The sequence below is a fragment of the Cyphomyrmex costatus genome, unplaced genomic scaffold (assembly GCF_001594065.2).
Source record: "Cyphomyrmex costatus isolate MS0001 unplaced genomic scaffold, Ccosl1.0 scaffold41, whole genome shotgun sequence".
Lineage (NCBI taxonomy): Eukaryota > Metazoa > Arthropoda > Insecta > Hymenoptera > Formicidae > Cyphomyrmex > Cyphomyrmex costatus.
Window position 1 is genome coordinate 290,489 of NW_017278318.1, and position 5,428 is coordinate 295,916.

The window sequence follows — 5,428 nt, forward strand, 5'->3', positions numbered from 1 at the left end:
AAGTATTTTAATATGTACCTTGGATTATTATTATTATTAATTTATTTTAATACGTTTTTTTTTTTATAAATGTTACTCTCGAGAAGAGCACAACAAATTTCGGTTTCACATTTTCAAGCAATATCACATGTTATGGAAAAATTCAATTCTATAATTTTTATTCTACGTAGTATTATATAATCCATCTATATAAATCTAAAATCCTAATTTGTATTTTTTTTATCTACACTAAGAAAAAAATTTGTGGTGTTAAATTTTAATAAATATTTCTTTGAAGTGTCCTAATGGAATATTTACTTATGGTAAATAAATATTTAGATAAATTATATTTAGATAAATGAAAAAAATGATAGTTGATTCAAACTAATGATTCTTAAATCTAATAAATACGTCTTTACATTTATTAAATGTTTCGCTAGAACTATTCAAAGAAATATTTATTAAAAATTAGTAAATTTTTTCATAGTGAATAAAAGTACCAAATAAATAGTAATTGTTTAATATTGAATATGCGTACATATTTTTATTTTTCTCATTAGAACTTCTATATAATTCCTTCTCAGATTTCTAATTATTGTTTTATTTTGTTAATCTTATTGGTAATGGGTTACAATTAATTTTTTAACAACGAATTTTTATCATTTTGCTTCGATCATTTATTTGCGATTGGCCGCTAAGTCGATGTTACACGATACTGAGCATGCGCATAGCTGTAGCCAATAAAATTTAGGCATGTACTCCCCTCGCATTTCAGAATAACCCCCCTCGCCTATCTTCGGAGCTAATGCTCTGTCCCTATATTTCTATGTCCATGATCGAAATGTAGATTAGCAAAATGTAGGTTAGAGAAAGAGAAATGTATGTCACATGACAGTCAATACTTCCAACTTTTCCCGCAAAGGCGCTAAAATCACATCTTCTCGATTTTCCATTGGGGTTTTCCGAAACCGTGTTTCGAGCCCATATTATCCTCGAGCTTGATCTCCTTCTTATTACTCAGTGGGAAAATCCATAGAAAGTCTATGGGAAAATCACAGTGATTTTATATGAGTAGAATCACCTATTATTCTTACACCGTGCTTGCAACTAGTGACCCTCTAATAAGAGTCTGGCCACCTTCTCCCCGGTTTGTGATTGGTCCGACATTTATCATCCATTCCCGCAAATTTCTTTAAATTTATAAATTGTAAAAATTAATAAATTCGTAAAAATTAAAGTACAATCAATTACAATTTCTATTTTTATTATTATTTAATTTATATTAACATTATTAAATATTTTCTATAAAAACTTTTATGTAAAAAAAACGTTGCAATATGTCTTTCATAAAATAAAAACAACAATTAAGTAAGTATTATAAAAATATTGAAAATATAAAAATTAATATATTAAGAATGTATAAAATTTATAAAAATATTACAAGATTAAGAAACTTTAATAAAAATTAAATTTAAATACAAATAATACAATTAATGCTTTAAAATTCTTAACAAAAAATACTTAGGTAGCACCAATAGGGAATAAATAAAGTAGTATATTTATGCAGAAAAAAATATTTCATGTATATTTCATATTATTTATGTATATTAGATATACAGTATTTATATTTAATAAAAATGTTTTTGTAATTATTATATTTAACATATATAACAAAAATGTAAACATATATTCCTTTAACGCATAATAAAAATAATATAAATAATAATATTAATCATAATAATATAATAATATTAATAATAATAATAATAATAATAATTAATAATAATAAATAATAATAATATAATAATAATATAATTATAATATAATAATATAATAATATAATATAATAATATAATAATATTAATCATAATGATTCTTCTTCTTCTTCGAATATTAATGGTCCTGGTCTTAAAAATGATACGATGCATGAGGCGAGACGAAACAGAAACAGAAACTATGAAGTTTGTAGAGCTACAATCAGCTACAACTTACAGCGCCACTAGAATGAGATAGCATGATTTTTTCTCTCTCGCACAATTTCGACGAATAATGGCGGACTTCACGTGTCCAGACTCTTATTAGAGGGTCACTACTTGCAACTAATGTAGAACTGGCTATACGCACGGCGTGATTGCATAAAGCTGGTTCTACATTAGTTGCAAGCCGATCGCAAGTTCGTTGCGACCATATATGTAATGGACCTTCTACAATAAACCGTAGTCACAAATCATAAGTCATAAGCTAGAAATGGACCAATCACAGTCGTCAATTTTTAGTTTCTTTCTTCCGATTTATGACTTATGGCTTATTCAGGAAGTAAGATATAAGGAGACTCCACTCCGTAAAATAAAAGTGGACCCATTTTAGGTTTCGAGTTCAGCTTCCGATTCTGATGAGTGCGAGTAAGAGAAATGATCATTTCTCTTACTCGCACTCATTATGCGCAGCACTACTAAATTCACGAGCGCTGCGAGTGTCGAGAATCGGAAACGGAACTCGAAACCTAAAATGGGTTCATGTCTTGTAGACTGGCGAGACCGAGTGGAGTCTCCTTATATCTTCCTTCATGGGCTTATTGTAGAAGGCCCATAATACTACTATATGACTAGTGTAGAGAACCTCTAGTAGAGAGAATCGCCAACTTGGTCACGTGACCAATTACGTGATTGGCTGGAGGAAATGAGCAGATTTAGGCATCTCGACACCAATGCATTACGTCAGAACACATGGCGGCCCCATCATTCGCGATGAAATATTTATGTCTCGATTAAATGGTCCGGGGTCCGGGAACGCCGTCTGGGTACACGAACACGAAGACTGCCACTGCTGGGGTCAGTCTGCCACTCTCTAAATCTCTTCGTATAAGGTTAGTGATCGTTGATCGACTCTAGACACAAACTTCAATACCTAAATGTACATCTCTTATGTAATAAAAGTTTACTTATGATTTTTGCCAATAAACACTTCAATATTTCGTCAAATTTATAACAAATTTAAATAATATTAAAACATAATTACTAACACGATCAACTAGAGTCGATCAACGATCGAGTTGATCACTAACCTTATACGACGAGATTTAGAACGTGGCAGACTGACCCCAGCAGTGGCAGCTCTTCGTTTTCGTGGGTAATTATACAGAATTCACCACCTCCGATTTCGATCAAATTAGGCTCATTCGACGCGTTTTTGCGTAAAACGAAAGAATTTTGAAGAAATAAGTGTCGCTCTGCTCTACGAACCGAGATATTTAACGTTAAAGTTGACGACTATTCAGGTTAGGAAATCTGTCATACCGACTACATTCGCCATGTTTTCTACATGCATTCCGATGTTTAAAAGTCGTGCGCCCCTCAGCAGGGGGGAGGGGGAGGTGGACAGAGGTCTGCCCCGACAGTACGATCGTAGAAGTCGTGCGCCCCTCAGCAGGGGGGGAGGGGGAGGTGGATAGAGGTCTGCCCCGACAGTACAATCGTAGAAGTCGTGCGCCCCTCAGCAGGGGGGGAGGGGAGGTGGACAGAGGTCTGCCCCGACAGTACAGTCGTAGAATTCGTGTGCTCCTGTGCAGGGGGTTGAGGGGGGAAGTTACTTTGCGTGGAAAGTTCAATGTTTTTGAACAGGGAAAGGTGTAGAATTTCGTGTCTGACAACAATATATTCGTTTTACAGTGTTCATTTCAAATTTCGTGCACTCTGTTGGGCCGAAAGGTAACCGAGCGCATGCGCAAAAGGTCACAAAGCAAGAAGAAAGCAGTGCTACATAGTCGGTATGACAAATCTGTTGGGCCGAAAGGTAACCGAGCGCATGCACAAAAGATCACAGAGCAAGAAGAAAGCAGTGCTACATAGTCGGTATGACAGATTTTCTAACCTGAATAGTCGTCAACTTTAACGTTAAAATATCTCGGTTCGTAGAGTAGAGCGATACTTATTTCTTCAAAATTCTTTCGTTTTACGCAAAAACGCGTCGAATGAACCTAATTTGATTGAAATCGGAGGTGGTGGGTGTGTTCTGTATAAATACCTTTTCGTGTACCCCGACGGCATTCTCGGACCCATGAAGGAAGATATAAGGAGACTCCACTCGGTCTCGCCAGTCTACAAGACATGAACCCATTTACATGGTAAGTATAGACTGAGCATCCTTTGATAAGCGGTGATGCTTACGATGAGAGAGAGAAAAGATATTATGATGAGTTTCTCTCTCTTTTCAATGCCGGAGAGTGGGGAGCACTTCTCCTCATCCGCCGGCGCCGGTTCGTCTCGTTTCCCCTATTGCGCTATAAAGTATGTACATAACCAAAAATTGTGTGAAGACCATTTAATCGGGACGTAAATATTTCATCGCGAACGATGAGGCCGCCATATGTTCAACGTCATGCATTGGTGTCGAAATGCCCAAATCTGCTCATTTCCTCCAGCCAATCACGTAATTGGTCACGTGACCAAGTTGGCGATTCTCTCTACTAGAGGTTCTCTAGACTAGTGCCTATAAGAAGGAGTGAGAGGAAGCCGTCCCAGAACCACGTTGCGGGAATATATATTTCCCTCTCTTTCTAAGATTACTTTGAGTGTTGTGCGCATGCGTTGGATTGATCGCATCCGCCAATAGGAAAAGAGAATATACTTCAGCACATGTGAGATCAGCGATCAGTGAGATGACGCGAACAAGTTATGCTCGTTATGCTTATTAGATATGATTAATGTATGTACTGTATACAGGTAAAATGATCCAGATATGTTATTTATGTGGTAAAAAGCCTAATGCGACTGAAAACATCAGTTTGCATAGGTATAAAATCAGTTGTATGAACGATTAATATTTACTATGGCTTGTTTACGTATTGATGCTCTCTGAATTTTCTTAAGTGAAAAATTTCACTCTTCTAAGTGCAAAAAATTTAGGATTAATTTATTTATTCCGACAAAACTGACTCTGTTAACTGTAACAAGGTTATATCCTGAAGCGGAATAATCACTTTTTCCTTCATATATATAATATTTATCCTTCTACTTCATTGATGGAGGCGATGAATCCGACGCATGCGCACAACGTTCAAAGTAAACTGAGAAAGAGAGAGAAGTATATTCCCGCACCGTGGTTCTGGGACAGGGACTTCTCTCTCATCTAGCCATATAAGAAGTAGTATTATATATATGGTTGCGACAGCCAATCTCAAGCTTACATTTTGAAATCAACGCTTCAGATGGGCTGTCGCAACAAACTTACGATCGGCTTGCAACTAATGTAGAACCAGGGAATGGAAAGTTACTTTTTAAAAATAACTAGTTACAGTTACTCGTTACCGAGTAACAAATGTAACTAGTTACAGTTACAGTTATCGCTTTTTAAAAGTAACTCGTTACAGTTACCGTTACTTGAAAAATAACTTTTCGTTACTTTTCCGTTACTTTTTTAAAATCAATTTAAAAATGTTTTTTTGCATTTT